The 16,787-nt window shown below is 38.6% G+C and overlaps 1 protein-coding gene and 1 long non-coding RNA gene across 3 annotated transcripts in view; one reads left to right on the top strand and one right to left on the bottom strand.

The window, feature by feature from the left end:
• The window catches only part of SAMD12 (sterile alpha motif domain containing 12), a 406,706-nt gene that overhangs the window by 315,275 nt on the left and 74,644 nt on the right, over positions 1-16,787 (top strand). The window lies entirely within an intron of this gene.
• Positions 1-16,787, bottom strand: part of LOC306663532 — a 28,499-nt gene that overhangs the window by 10,532 nt on the left and 1,180 nt on the right. Inside the window, exon 2 of the long non-coding RNA XR_013764459.1 lies at positions 7,387-16,727. This is a non-coding gene — a long non-coding RNA (uncharacterized lncRNA). The remainder of the gene's footprint in view (positions 1-7,386; positions 16,728-16,787) is intronic.

Below are 16,787 nucleotides of genomic sequence, written 5' to 3'. Positions count from 1 at the left end.
TGCCATATCTTATCCACCCATGAGAATCTGTGTTTACTAGTTGAGTGCTTGTAAAGGGAGATGGGAATACCTGAAGGAGTTAACTGTGAGTCCCAGGATAGAGAGCATCACACTGGGACCTGGGACTGACTATACATTGGGGGCATTTGACATTTTGTACCTTCAGCTGGTTTCTGGCAGTATACATCTGGCTCCAGTTTCCATCACCAAAATGTTATTAAGAATGAAAAAAAAGAAGCAAACAGGCTATCATAATACTAATGAATATATCACTTGCTTAGAAGCTAAATGACTGAGGAAAACCATGTCTTTTAAAACCAAATATAAATTGACTTCTCCCTTTTCTCTTTTCAGTTTTCTATATTGTCTTTTCATTCCCAATTATTGATTAAATGCCCAGCCTGTGCCACCACCGATGTGAGCAAAACATTTTTCTGACCCACAAGAAGCTAACCATCAAAGTAACATTCCCTGCTGTTAGCATGAATCATCAAAGTTGATTGAGTGAAAAACCCAGAGCCTTAGCAGTCCCCACTTGCTGTTCTGTCTAAATACCTTTGTGCTCTAGATATCTGTCTCTCATGTGTAAAATGAAGAGAAGAGAGTTGGGTGGTCCTTTAGGTACCTGAAAAACATCCAGCTGGGTGCTGCCATTAGTACCTGTGAGGTCCTGGGGGTGCTGCTGAAAGTTGCTGAGCTGTAAGTGAAGAATAAATAAAATGAGATAATGCCCAATGTGCAGGTTTTTTTTTTAATGGAGTAAAGGCTGAAGTTTAGCTTGGCTGAGTAGCAGTACTGAGTAGAGGTAGCTATTATTGCTTTTTCTGTGAATCTGCAAACACTGCTTTTGATCCAAGGATTCCAGAATGTGTTTTACTAGATTAAGCAAGATCCCCTCATTCTGGCATGCTGCCATTTATAGTAGGCAGTAGAATTCAGTTTCTAAAGCATCACCCTGTAGCATTTTCTACTTTGACAGGCTCACATGCAGAAGCATGGATGAGAAGAGGCATGAATATCTACTTTTGCCAGGCAAAGCAGAGTCATGCTTAAGATCCATTGCTAAGTGCCTAACAGGATGTCAGCCAAGAGTCAGCTGCTCCATGTTGACCTGATAACCACATTCCAAAGTCACTCCTTTGTGGTTTGGAGCAAGGAAAACACAAGACAATTTACATAGATTTATGTTCTTCTAGCTTTTTCCTTCAGTGTTAGAAAAATGCAAAGATTTTTCTGGGAACTTAATAGTAATGGATGATAATAAGAACACTCCAGGAAGTTAGTAAATATTTCCTTTCAGAGCTGAGGACAGGCAGAAGCCAGGCCTCTGAAACATCAGCCAGATGCTGGAAACTCGCCTGATTTGGTTTCATTAAAGATACCAAAGAATAATTAGACCATAAGGGGAATTCTGTGTTCCAGTCCCCAGGGGCTATGATTAGCAAGTGACTTTCCATGTCATTCTTTTTTCCACTTCCTGTTCGTCTCCCTCTTGAGAAAACTCATCCTGCTAAATGATGGGAACTGGAGCAGCCTAGGCTATGGCTGACCAAGGAATGGCTGCTGGTTCTTCATTTACAGCCACCAGCTTTGCTCTCCTGCCGGCCTGGATGGGGACTTTCTCTTCTCTTCATTTAAAGAGTCAACTAACAGAGCTGTAGGATTCTTTTTTATGTGTATTGTTAATCTTAAAGAAAAAAAATGAAGAAACAAAACAGAGAAGTTGTATGTGCAGAGATAAAGTGAAGCTGTTTTTGTTAGTGTTCCTAACAGACACAGTGAAACCCTGTCACAAATGGGAAAAGACTTTTGAGGTTTATTGTATTAGGAACTGTGCACAATTAAATTGAAATATAAATGTAAGCCAGCATTTCAGTTAAGCTGCTTATTAAAATAATTAGGCCAGTGAAGCAAGTAGCAAGGATAAGAAATCATGAGACTTGGTTGAAGTTACTCTCTCTGCAGGTATACACAGAATTGAAAGGGAAAGGAGTTGTAAAGCTTAGTGTTAGTAAATAAAAACAGTTCTACACTGAAACTCAAAGGACACAAGAAAAAGACTAAAGAATTTATTTTCATATTTACTTATCCTAGAAATCCTGAGCTGAGATTTTTGCGAAACCTTGTCTAAACTGGTTGCCACAAGTTTTCATTTAAAACTCATTTTTCTCTGTGAATTTCATTTTTTGAAATATTCTCTTGAATTTCCAATAAGTAAAAACATCATTCTCCAATGAGAGCACTCAATTCATGTTAAATAACTGGTGTTACTTCTTTCAGTTAATATAATCTAAAAGTGAAGCAAATAAAATGCAATGTTTGGATTAACCTGTTCGATCATTTTACACACAAATGCATGACATCTGTTAGGTTTTTATAAGAAAGGAAACTGCCTGCCACCTTTGAGGCCACCAGTTGATAACCACCATCTATTCCAGCCCCTTTTTGCATGGCAGCTTTAATGGCTCAGACCTTGTACAGTTTAGTACAAGGTCAAAGCTAAATTGCAGGCCTCTCAATTTCTAGTTAAGTACTCTTTGCCAAACTGCACTGCTACTTTATAAACTCGTGAGGCTGGGAGTTTTGAATGCTGTTAATTCCAAGATTTTGAAAGTGTGACTGCATTTGAAAGACCATAGAAATAGCACTGCAGTAACCCATTTTCCTCTCTGGATTTTTCATTAAATTTTCTTAAGATCAAATTGGTCATTTTTTATTTTTGGTCTCATGTGCCATACTGTTATATAAGGGCTATAATTTTCACTTAGCTGGTCCTTTGCAAGCTTGCCAAGTCATCGACTCTTCCTTATTTGAGTTCTTCAGTGTGAAAAGTGCCCCCCTAAACTGTTCCGTTTGATCATAGAAACAGGCAGGACCAAAAAGGCTCAGAGGATACCTCTCTTAAATGAATAATTTTGTAAATTTGCTTCTTTCTGATTATAACTGCATTTGGAATCCAACTCTGTACTCTTGGTATCTCAAAGGAAGCTGGCAGGTAACTCAGAAATGCTGTTGGGCATTTAATAAAGAGTATTTGAAAATTATTTGAGACTACATTAAGTTTAGAACTCTATCCTTGCAGAGAGTAGAGTTGACATCATACAAGTGATTTTTAAAAATACAGTACTACCAAGCATTAGAAGAGAGGACAACAATTTAAGTTGGTGCTGGCCCCTAGTTCTGGTGAGCATTCTGTAGGCTGAAGAGCCAGTGACAGTGACTGATTCACCACACCTGGCAGCATCCCATTTTTTGAGCACTTGAGCATGCAGTAAACACCTGGCAGGTTGCTATTGCTGACCAAAGCCTTTCAGGAAATTTAATTTTGCTCAATGCCATGTATGTCCTTCATATTATGCATGTTACATTTTTAAAACAGAACATTTAGCTGCTTGCCATTTTGAAGCCACTGCTATCAAGGAACCTGCATGCCAAGGCTCCTTCAGGGGAACATTTGCAGTGGTCTAAAGGGTTTCTCTCTTTCAACCTATCAATTAGGAAAAGAGCAGAGGCAGATGTGATATATTAGATGGCCCTAAGACAGATCACTCTAAAACATCTCATATTGTCAAGAGTAATTCAAGTTGCCAGGAATCCAAAGTTTGCCATGTGACATCCCCAGAAGTCTGATGGGGTTTGACTGGTTTACTCTGCTAAGTGAAACTGCTGAGATGACTGTCACGAGGTGATTAATAAAGTGCATAAATCTTAACTATGGGAAGAAAAGAAGATGAATTGATGCATGCACATATTGGAAATGTAATGAAACCAAATTGGAGCTACCAAGATTTGCTCATATATTTCAGAAAAACAATACTGTGTTTATTGTTCCTCACTGGTCTTGTTTTGTTGGTCTCATTTCAAAAATGACCAGGAAGACTTGATTGGTATTATTTTTCATTTTTTCAGCATGGGAAGCCTGAACTGGTAGCCAAGTGGGAAAGTAACAGTGACATCATCTATACAGGTCCTCATATTTATTCTTTATTATTTATTTTCCTCATGTTAATGGAACTCAAAAAAGAAATGGTACAACTAAAAAAATGTTTTTAAAGATTTAAAAAAAAAAAAGAACTGGTTGGTCCAACTTCCCTCAAAGCTGTTATTGAATGTTGTTAGTAATCATATATGAAGTTTTGGTAGTTTTCAAAATAATTAGAACCCTGGAGCAAATAAACATTAAATGGTCTCTCATCTTTGAAGTTATTTTTTCTAACTAAATAGCTCTGTTCTGCTATAATTATATACTAGTCATCATAAAATTAAAAATCATTTTAAGTGAATGGATGGTTTTTTAAAGTATTTGTTTCTTGCTAATTATTGCAAACTAATTGTAGTTTATGAGTCTTCAAGAACTCTGAAATCACTGCCTTAGAGTCCTAGTCTTCCATGGGTGCAAGCTTCAAACTAGAAGGAAGCAAAATGATGGGAAAGGGGTCTAAAGTGTTTGGAATACTCATGACTGAAAAGATCATCATAGACAGCTGTACAGGGCGATAGCATAAAAAACCTTTATTGTCACCAGGGATCTGAGTTTCACTCCATCTGTACTACACAGTGACCTTTAGCATGTTGCTTTTATGTCTCTCAGCCTGTTTTTGCATTGGTAGAATGGGAATAATAATGCCTATCTTGCAGCACTGTTTTGATGATTGAAGATAATATATCTATTATTATTATCAAACTTATTATCCTTTCCGTTTTTTTTTTTTTTTTTTTTTTTTTTTTCTCCCAGTGCTGGGGATCGAACCCAGGGCCTTATGCTTGCATGGCGAGCCCTCTACCAATTGAGCTATCTCCCCAGCTTTCCATTGTTATTTTTATGATAAAAAAAATTTTTTTACTGCTGCTCATGTGTTCATGCTTGGTCTTCAGGACAGTCAGCCCATCCTGTGACAATGTTCTTTTTTCCAGTGGCAAGTTTGTATCCACCAAGAATACGGGATTTAAATGAATCCATAAAAGCAGAAGTTATCCATGTCATTTTCCTATTCCTATGGGCCAACGTCAGGTCAAGCATGGGTAGAAAGTATGACTGCTCAGGCCACTTACTTATTAGTGGCTTTACCATGAACCAGCAAGTCTCGTGAGCTTACCCACTCCCAAATTCATGAAGATCCACACTTTGTCACTAGGACAAAGGGGGAAAACAATAAAAGGTGAAGTACGATCATAGAAGACTAAAACATCAGACAACAAGAAAAACCCCTAGAGATGGGCCTCATAAATGTCCCTTTTCCCTTAGTCTACTCTTTCTTTACACTTTGCTACAAATTGATGCCATGAGTTATACAGGTTAGTAAAAACTGGGCACCAGGTGTTTGTCAGGAGGCAGAGATGATGAATATCAGGTCCAGGGGTTCCCTCTAACTCCCAGCACTATCTCAACTCTTGCCATCAATAAACTATTTCCTTTTACTCTCCTTAGCTCTTTGCTCTGACTTCTCATTTTTCATTTTGCTTTTGACTTAAAGAACATTCTTCCTTAGCTAGTTTCTTTGTTGCTAGATACAAAGTTTGCTGATCATTTCTTATATTCCAAACGTGAAATACCTTACATATGCTATGTCATTAATCCTTAAAACAATTCAATTTTAACATCTGAGAAAAAAAAATGCGTATGGTCCTCCAGACATTAAGTGATAGAGCAAAGACTTGAGTGAGATGTTCAGGTTCAGACCAGGTTGCCATCCTGGGTGTATTCAGCATGGTGGATAAAAATTTGTAGGGATTCCTACAGGAGAAGCCAGATGTCTATTCTAACTGTGGACAGTGCGATGGGCCCATAAACCGTGCTTCTCCAAACCTCCCTTACCATTCTCAACAGAATCCACCTGATTCTGCTGGTGCATAGGGGTTGACCAAGAGATGCAAATCCAGCTAACTCTCACGCTTTATTCCTTCTTGCTTTCGTAATTTCCCTTCATACTCACAGTTCCTGGTCACGCCACCCTGGCTTCCCAGTTCAAAGGAGCTTGGAGCACCCTGCCAGCTAATGACACAAGCCCCCAGGGGTAACGGAAGAAAATGTTCTCAGTAGGCTCAGGGAGTGGCAGGGTCAGCCTTTATTGTTTCTTTTAAGATGTTGGAAACAAAAAGAAGGTTGGATGGGTTTCAGAGGAAGGAAGAGGGATTTGCTGAGAAATAGGAAACAAGCCATGCTCAGAGATGAATAGGCCTTAACAGAGCCAAAAAAGTCCCATTCCTAACTATATTTCAGACACAAGGGCCCAGCACAACTTCCTAACATATGTTCATCCCCTCCTACCAGATTCAGCCAGTGGTGTTGGGTCTTTTCCCAAGTGTCAAATGCATTTTCAGAAGATCCAGCCATTATAAGATTAGCCACAAATTATTGTATATCCACTCTGCCCAATACTGAACATATAGTGTCCCATTCAGTGTTTGCTGTAACTCTGTGAAATTGGTAGATTATTATTTTTCCCTGCTTACAGATGAGAAAACCAAGTTTTGAGGGAACTTAAGAAAACTGCTAACTGATAAACAGAAAGGGGCCATCTGGTGTTGTGAGTAAGTCCCATTATTTGCAAAGCACATGTCCATTTCCACATTTTCAGAAGCAGGAAAGTTTCTCAAGCATGACAAGTCATGCTAGAGAGTTGCATTAGAGGAATGGAAGTGCGGTGAAAGACAGGTGTCTTAAGTCTATTTGATGCCACAGTGACCTGAGGAAATATCACTGGTTCCTTGTTTTTTAATGGCAGCATTCACATTTCATTCAATACAGGAAAACTTAAAGCTTCAATATGAATTATTTGCCTTTTTCTGTTTACCTGAGGTTTTTTTGAGATCTCTATATCCTCACTGAAGTTTATATGATCACTATAACATGGACTCTATCAGATCTCTCATGGAGAGATAAGACTCAAGGATTTGTGAACCAGAATGAGGAGACACAATCCAAAAAGTCACTCATGCAGCTTATACCCTAGGCTCTTCACTGTGACCATTCTGAAACAAACATGGCCAAGAGCAGAACAATCTAATAGGGGATGAGGAGTAGCCTGGGTGGATGTAACAGGGTATGACAGCATGTAAATTCTTACAGTCATTTGAGAATTAAAAGGAACATTGGCTAGGTCATTTGTCTGCCTCAGATCATGTAACTTCCAAAAACAGATGGATTTTGATCCATTACTTTTCCAAGATTCTTCTATATTCCATATTATAAAAAATGAAGCTAAGTATACATATGTTACTTTAGGCAATTGCAAGGGAATTGAATGAGTTTTACACTATCATTTCCAGTCCATGTAGGTATTCCATTTTTTGTCTAGGTAGAAAAAGTAAGAGATATTATTTCATATTCCTTATGGATGAAGATTGGAGAGGACAAGGATACACCAGGCAATCGGAATCACTCACCTGTCAGTCTAATTGTGCAGATGTTCAAAACAGGATATGCTGATTCTTGTCCAATTCAGTGTGAAAATTTATAGACTCATATTGCTTGAAGGGAAGTAATGAGGTCATCTCAATCTGTTCTGCCTCAAGCCAGGTGTACACCCAAACTATAAATGGTAAAAAGATTGGCTGATTATTTCATCTGTCTTGTAAAAGTGCAAGAAACCTGGAGCTTTCTTCATTTTATCATTAGGAGGAGAGAAAAGTAATCATCATGTTTGCTCATAATGAATCCAGACTGTGTGTCAAAGTGCCTCACTTAATGAGCTTGGTGGAAGGAAGTTCATGTAGTCTTTTGAAGTCCCCTTTAGATTATCCATTTTATTGACATGAAAGCTATGACTCACAGTCACATACCTTTCAGAATGTGATACAGTTTGTGGTAGTGTGCCAGTGGGCACCTATAGGCCAGAAACCACTGTATCTCCACCCTTGATATTTATGAATGGGAATGTATGGTAAGAGATGAAGTTTTTGAATGAAAGTCCCAGGTGATGAGACTAGAACCCTACTCTGCAGTCCCAAGGCCAACCCTCATGTTATTCCACATTCATCTACTCAGTCTCCTCTGCCCATGCATTCTCTTCATCTTTGCTCCTTCTGTGTCCCTCCATCTCTCTGAGTTCTGGCTATGCTACAGAACACAGTAGGCACCATCCTCTTTACAGATGCTTCAGTGCAGCCCAAGATGTACCTCCCTTCCCTGGAGTTGAGTGCTTGGTGCTTCTTTCTCTTCACTTTAGCTGTACCTCACAGAATCATTCAGGGGTAGTCTAATGCCAGTTCAGAGTAACTGTGACTGATCAGGGGAAGATTACAAGTCCCCTCTCAGAGTCTGTGGGGAAAATGCTGTAATGGACTAGCTTAGCAGAAAGGAATGGAACATTTAGGACCTGTATCTGCTCTTTGCTATCTAGCCCTTGAGTGTCTAGAGAGCAAGGGTGTCTACCATGTGATCTAATGTGGCTCTGACCTCACCACCAAGGCTCAAGCCATATTTGATAACTGATGTCTCAGAAGGTGTCATTAACTCATCAGGAGTAAGATCTAAATGAGGCTGGAAAAGCAGTGTCTTGTGTTTGCCAAAAGACAATGTTTCTTTTAAAATTAAAGTGCCAAAGAAGGAATACTGTGTATTTTCTCCATGAGCCCTGGCCAAATATCAAGATAATGTGAAATTCCACATGTAACTGCACTTAGATTTTATTTGTGATATGTCTAGACCCATTGGAATTTTTATTATTTTTGTATTTAATTCATAAAAGCAGTTGTCCAGTTCATTCTACCTGAGGCCTAAATTGGGCTTAAATGATATTCTTAAGGAACACTAGAAAAAAATATACACACACACACACACGAACACAAACACACACACTGTTTTAGTCAGCTTTTTTAATCACTCTGAACAAAAGACTTGACAAGAACAGCTTACATAATCAAAAGTTTATTTAGGGCTCACAGTTTCAGAAATTTCAGTCCATAGGTGGCTAACTCCATTGCTGTGGACCCAAGGTGAGGCAGAACATCATGGCTGCAGGGTATGGAGGAAGAAAGCAGCTCAGCACATGGTGCCAGGAAGCAGACATAATTCAGCTCACCAGGGACAAAATATAAACCCCAAAGGCACATCCTCAGTAAATCACCTTCTGCAGCTACCCATCTACAGTTACTGCCCAGTTAATTCTTATCAGTGGATTAATGCATTGTTTCACCTATGAAATTACTTGTACTGTCTTACATATGAGCTTTTGGGGAACACCTCATATCTAATCCATAACCCTCCCACACATACCCACATACATATACATGCATGTGGATATTTATAATACATGTGTGTGTAAATATATGTATAAATCATATATGTGATGTGAAAACAAAATGAAAAGATCATAGAGACCACAGTTCATGAAAACAGTCTGCATAATAAAAATAATCATATTTGTTTTAAAACCTGTACTTCTTGCCTGTATTTCCAGTGTGAACAACTAGATGGTGTCAACCTTAGCATCTACATCCTGATCCCTGTCCAGTTTCAGCAAATTCCAGTAACATTTGAGGTTCATTCTCATTTTATAAAGCATATAAGCTCCCCTATAGTTACAGCACTTACTTCCAAGGTTAATTGGAATTTCGACTTCAACAATTTCTTGAAGCTTTGAGCAAAATATTGTGTGTTTGAAAAGCAAGAAAAATAAATTGCAGGAGACTGAAAGGTGGGGTTTACCTGGTTTCCCTCTCTTTGGATCAGCAATTCTTTGGACCATAGAAGGAATAGGCAGCTGCTGGAGTCCATCTTTCAGCCTGCTGGGCCAACACCCCACATCAGCCTGTGCAGGGAAGTAAAAGTAGGCAACAGGTTTCACCTGCTTTGGTCCCAGGAAAGTGGGAAGAATAGCAGTCCTGGAGTCAGAAGACCTGAGTTCAAGTTCCTCCCAAATTTTTGACCTCTAGCATATGCTGTGGCCACTCCAAACTTTGATTTCCCCTTTTAAAAAAGTAAAATAAATTATCTTTTTGCTTACACCATAAAGTCATGATGATCATATAAGAAAATGGAAGTGAGAGGACCTGATGAACTGCAGCTGAGGCAAATTAAGCTATTACTGCTCAGCACCACTCAGCTCCAATTGCTCACCCTCTTCTCCAAAAGACTTGCCTTAAAACAGAAATTACTAATGTCTGTGTTCAGTGCTTATTGACCTCATTTTTGCCAAAAGCACCTGAAGGATCCAAGGTCTATCTCTAAAGGTGGCTGGCTAACTAGCTGTCTCTTAACTAGCTGGTGGGGGAGGCGACACAGTTTGAAATGACCCTCAGAGCTTTTAATGTAAAACTATGGAGGATGAGCAGATTTTAAGGAAGCTGGAATCAATATCAGCCTAGAACTTGGGAAGAGTTTTCACCAGCTCTGGAATCACAACCAGCCAGGGGGTCTGTATTTAAGGCTCCCAAAACTGAAGCTCCTCAGCACTCAACCAGCTTGTCTCAGAACTTGAGTCCGAATCCTTCCCCACCCTGACCCCAAAGCAGGTTTCTAAGCTGCTTCTGGATATCATGTCATCTACATAGAAGACTGGCTTGCAGATGACACATTCTTTCCCATCAGAGGTTGTCACTTTATGCCAAATATCAGTAGATCTATTCCTAAAAATGCCTGGTATCTATTAGAAGACATATATTCACTCACCAAAAGAATTTTGTGTATTGTGTATCCATAAAAGAATAGGCATTATTCTAGGAAATGACAGGTGAGTAGTGATGGAGCAGTCCCTGTCTCACAGCATCTGAATTGCTAGATTCTTGGAGCCACTGCACAAGGAAAAGGCACTGAAGGAAGAGAAACTTCTCTCCACTGGACACAGGCAACGCTACAGTTTGGAACAGCATTAGATTCCAAGTCCTGGTGGAATCTCCGCTCTTTCTCTCTTACTGACTTGCTATGTGAACTTTCTGGTCTTCTCTTTCCTTCTATGTGAACATAGAGGCCGACACGAGTTCTTTCAGACCCCTTCAATTCCAGAATAACGATTCCTGGACTTTAGGAAATTCCATGCCTTGGTTTCCATATTTGTCAAGGAGAAATGATGATATTGGCGCTGCTAGCATCACTAGCTATTTCTGAAATTGAATTTAGATAGACGTGGATGAGTTTTAACAAGATAACGTGTGCATATAAACTTAAGGTGCTGCTAAGGCTATGACTGGGGTGTGATCATTAACACGGAACAAACAAAGGCAGCCTTGAAGTTTCTGCTCGGGACATAGAATGTACACTCCTGCCATGTAAACTGAAAGCATGGAGACACCTGCCTCTGTGCAGGTGGCGGACACAGCCTGCAATTACTAAGAACTCGTATTTCTAGAGAACCTCCCCCACTCAATGCTTGGGGCACAGCATGCATATAGTAATACAATTGAGATAAGTCTCAGCTCCCTAATGGGAAAATAATCTCTTGTCACCATTTCTGTGTGTTCACTACAAGCTGAGCTCAAACCAGTTTCTCATTTCTGAAGAACGTTAAACCTTTTCTCTTTCCCTTTTGCTGCTGCTTGGAGCTTGCTTTTAGAAGCTGACCTACAACTTTTTTATTCCTCCTAAGCTTGATAGTACAGAGTAGTAACCTCCGCAGGTCAGTAAATACTCTCAGCAACATCCAGGACACCTTCACCATATTTCTGTTGAGGGCTGTAATACAAAAACACCCTGGAGGTATCAACAATGATAATTTTTGTCCTTGATTCTATCTAAACTCAGGCTTATCCCTGGCCATGTAGTGTGGAAATGGCAGTGTGGCTGATTCGAGATAAGTGCTCTGTACTTTTAGGGCCTATGGTCCTCTCCATGTTGCTTGGCTACAAAATGGCACTAAGGGAATATTTTGCATTTGCTGTGACACCATAACAACTGGACTAAAAATATATTTTGACTAAGTATGAGGACCTTGTGCTATCATTTACACAGGGGTTTGTCCCTGGAATGCCTTCTTCAGCTAAAGAAAATATTATGGCTACTGATCTTGTTGTTTATCTGAGTACTTGCACCGACTGAAGCCTGCAAGCTCACTGTCTCCCCTCTGCCTCTCACCCACATCACCGCCACTGAAAGGAGAAAATGGCCTAGCCCATGTGCACACACAGAGAGAGTGCAAGGTTCGACTCTGACTCTCAGTGGAATGCTTTAGAAGAGACTCACTTACAGATGAGAAAGTTGCTATCATAAGTTGTATGTTGTTTGTGTGTGTTGTCTACACTCAAGTGATACTTAACCAAGTGCCTCTTGTGTGAAATGAATCCCAAGAGGCCAGACTGTTCATCTCCAACAAGTTGCCCTGAAAAGAAACATTGACATCTCAGACACATGGGAAACAAGAGTGTGCTGCATGAAAATCAGCAACAATGCATCAAGTATGCAAGTCCAAATTACAACATCATTAAAATAGACTTCTTAACTCATTGTCTCTTACCCATATAAAGTACTGAAGGTATACCCCACAATGTCAAAACAAGGAAATGGTGGGTGAATTAACTATTTCAATTCTGTATCTGATAACCACATTTCAAAGTATAATTCAAATGTAGCCAGGAAGGTGACTAAAATCAAGTTTAAAAAGATAACAGCATCTGCATGGCTTCTCATGTAACCATTTCTTCTCAGTGTTACTCATGAACATTAATGAGAAGACAGTACTATCTGATCATTACCTCATATTGAAAGACACCAGGGCACACCCAAGTTTGATCTAAATTTCCATTCCAGCAAAAAGCATGGGAAGGTGTTAGGGTATTTTTCTTTTCATGTGTATTCAATTAGTAATAAAAGACTTTTTATGATCAGTAGAAAATCTTAAGAAAAACAGAACTAACACCAGCTGATTGTAATTTATGTTTCAGAAAAACAGTTTTAAGCTTTCCATTCCAGCAAGGGGAAAACTTGTCAGGAGTGAACATTTGAGCTTTTTGACCAGTTGGAATTCATCTTCGTTTTCACATCAGAGGCTGAAGCAGACCCAGACCCAGATGTGCAGTTGGTTTCTGTTCAATCTCAACTCCTTTGGGAAAATTATACTGAATTGCATAATTTTTTCCTAAATGCCCAGATTATGTAAACACACCCATTTCATTTTAATAGCAGAGCAAGGGACGCCCACTGGGGAAGCATGCTAATACTTCTCTAAATTGTATTTTGGGGCAAACTTTGAACAAAAAGTGATTTCAAGCCTTTTATAACCCTGGGCTTTAACACATCCTAAAAGCAACTTTGGAAATACACATGACGGCGTATAATGGAAATAATGCATCTTTGCTTCCCTCTACTTTTCTTTATACTGTCATATTGGTCTCTTTGATCATGTATGAAGCTTCCAAATGGAAAACTTACCCAACTTGGTTTGGTGTTTGTGAGTATTGACCCTTAAATTATAATGACTCCTTCCCATAGGACTCCATGGTGGGTTGATTCTAGGTGTGTTGCTTCCAATCTGGTTTTGAGCAGAAATGGTTACCTTCCACTGGTGAAAACTTAGTAGCAGCAGGCATCCAGTGAACACTGAGAATGGGCCTGGGGGCCATCTTCATAGTTTGCACTTTAGGATACCCAGATATTGGAGCTCTCTGCAATCCACTTTAGACACGTTCAGCTGAGAAAGAGCGAACAAGCGGAAAGACAGAGAGCCTCTTCCTCAACCCTTTGCCTGTGGTTAAGTCCCGCAGTGATAAAGCACAGTGATAAAATGAGATTAGCTTATATATGACTCTCTTGGGTCATGCATGAGAATTACCAAGGTGATTTTCACTAATATTTTAGGAACAGCCTATAGGGCTATGTGGGCTCTTACATAAACAGATACCTATATTTTGTGAGATTTATTATGTAACCAACATAAGAGATTTCATGGAAAGCTTAATTACTCTCAAAGGTTTAAAGGATTTTAAATATGAGATATTTGGTCAAAAGTAAAAATGACAAAATAAAAATTGCTTGACACTGGAACCTTAAACAAAGGTTTGCTTTGAAAGCAGTTGTTTATGCTATCACTGTTTATATTTTCCCACAATTTGAACTCTCTCTGGAGTCGATAAATATCTGTTTACTAACATAATGAACACTAGCAATTAGCAGAGTTCTAACCAGTGCCGGGTAAATAACTGCATAGTTTGCTATGAAAATTACCAGTGAAAGACTAACCAGGGTTGTTCTTACAAACTCTGAAAAGAATCGCTAGAAGGGCATGGACTCTGGAATTAGATGTGCAAGAGTTTGTGTCCCAGTTCAATAACTTAACTCAAAATGTTGTCTCAATGTGTCATCTATAAAATGAGTAATAATAACTCTTTAATGGAGTTGTTTTTAAGGATTACAGTGAACATATGAAAAGAATATACATAATAGAAAGAAAATTTCATTTGGGTTAGTCCCTTTTGTTTTCTTGATCCCTAAAGAATATTGTCTGGCAGTGGAAATCTGCAAATGTTTTTACTCAGGAGAGACACAAATACTACTCCCACCTTTATCCCAGACCTTCATAAACCTGTCAAAATTACATAAGGAAATGATTGCATCAAAACCAAAGCATGATCTTCCATTCCTAGCAGAATGATTGACCATACATTTAGAGAAAATCTTCCCAATTTGCACTTAAAGTGCTTTGTGATGGATGGAAGGAAGGAAGGAAGGAAGGAAGGAAGGAAGGAAGGAAGGAAGGAAGGAAGGAAGGAAGGAGAAGAAAATCAAAGTCCAGAAACATCCAGAATGATGTCCTGAAACTGGCATTTGGTGATCTAGTTTAAGAGCTATGCACTGTGTGGAAGAGAGATGGGCAGGATTCACCACTTGGATTCTGAGCAGGATGTTAGGTTGTCTCATGCATCCTTCCCACCCCTCCACAAAAGCAGAAAAACAGGAATCCAAAGGGAGACATTTGCAGTAGATGAATTAGGGAAAAACACACAGAGAACACTTGCTTTTCACAACTCCAGATAATGGACAGTCCTTGTGGTCTATAATTGTGAAGTTTGTAGAGGAGAAACTAGAGAGAAAAAAATAGATTTTTTTAAAACAAGAAGTCAAGAAAGAGCTGAGCATGGTGGCACATGCCTATAATCCCAGCAACTTGGGAGGCTGAGGACAGGAGAATCATGAGTTCAAAGCCAGCCTCAGCAAATTAGTTAGTGAGGCCCTAAGCAGCTCAGAGAAGCCCTAAGCAACTCAGTAAGACCTTGTCTCAAAATATAAGAGGACTGGGGATGTGACTCAGTGGTCAAGTGCCCCTGTGTGTTCAATCCTGGTTTCAAAAAAAAAAAAACAAAACAAAAAAAAAAAGGAAGATGTTAATAGACAAAATAGAGAAAAGCTGAAAATGTAGAACAGACACCACCAAATAAAATAGTAAAAACAAACCAAGGTGTTTCAGTCAACAAAATCAATACAACTACATTATCCTCTTCCATTAAAAGACAAAAATTTTCTAACTAGATTAACACACAATCTGACAAAATCTTCCTCTGTATTGTTTATGAGCAACACAGAATAGTTGAAAATAAAGGTTAGAAATTTCATATTTCAGGCAAGTAAGCAATAACTTTCTTTACTATGATAATGTCAAACAATATAGAATTAAAAGCAAACTGTAATATTCTAAAAATAAAGAGGTATACTGTGTTTTCTTAAAAGCTAGCAGTTTTCAGGGAACTATAGTAAGGTTAAACTTCTGTGTGCTGAACAGCATATCTTCAAATAGTAAAGGCAAATTAACAGAACTGCAAAGAGAAATGTGCAATTCCACATGATATAGGATATTTTTTCTGTGGTTTTGGTAGAACACAGAAAACTGGAAGGACACAATAACTTGGCCTCAAGGTATATACAGGATACTGTTCCCACAGGTCGAGAGTGGTTTTTCCTTTGAAGGAAGCACAGAAACTGTGTACAAGATAATCATGTTCTAGAGCATGAAGCAAGTCTCAACTGATTTTAAAGAATCCATTTCATCACACAGACTGTAAACAAATCAATTATAAAAAGGTAACCTAAATGCATAAATATGGAAACATAAAAATCCACTTTTAAATAATGCATGGGTCAAAGAATAAATCATAATAGAAATCATGGAAATTAAATGATAATGTAAGCACTACTTAACAAAATAAGTAAAGCTAAAGTAACACATTTATAGACTTGAATACTTATGTTAGAAGAAAAAAAGTGTAATGAGTTAGTCATAAATTGAAATTTTTAGAAAACAGCAGAACAAACCCACAAGTAATGGGAGAATTAAGATAGCAAAAACTAAAAAGATAGAGAAAAAATACAGGCTAACCAATACTGAAAGTGGATTCTTTGAAATTAACAATGAATAAAAAATGATTAATCTGATGACCAAAAAAAAGAAAGGTGCACAAATAACATAAAGAAGTCTATAATTACATGTACATGAAAGGTTATCAGATAAGAAGGCAATTTTATGAAATCTGCAAACAAATTCAAAATTTTCAGCAAAATGGACAATCTAAAAATGTATAAATTGGCAAAACTAATTTGAGAAAAAAATCTGAATGTTCATGAAAGAAATGAAATCAGTAATTAATTTTTCCCCACTGGGAGACACTAGACCAGAAGGTTTGATGTGTTTTTCCAAATATTCATCTCCAAAATATACAAGCTCAACATTTTGGTGGGGGAGGTGCTAGGGATTGAACCCAGGGCCTTGTGCTTGCGAGACCAGCACTTTACCAACTGAGCTATATCCCCAGCCTCATACAAGCTATTTTAGATAATAGAAAAAGAGAATATTCCCAATTGTATTCTACAAGAACAACAGGGCTGGGGAGATAGCTCAGTTGGTAGAGTGCTTGCCCCTCAAGCA

This window comes from Sciurus vulgaris, assembly GCF_902686455.1.
Source record: "Sciurus vulgaris genome assembly, chromosome: 1".
Taxonomy (NCBI): domain Eukaryota; kingdom Metazoa; phylum Chordata; class Mammalia; order Rodentia; family Sciuridae; genus Sciurus; species Sciurus vulgaris.
Note: the sequence above shows the minus strand (reverse complement) of the source record. Positions and strands in the feature narration are given on the sequence as shown.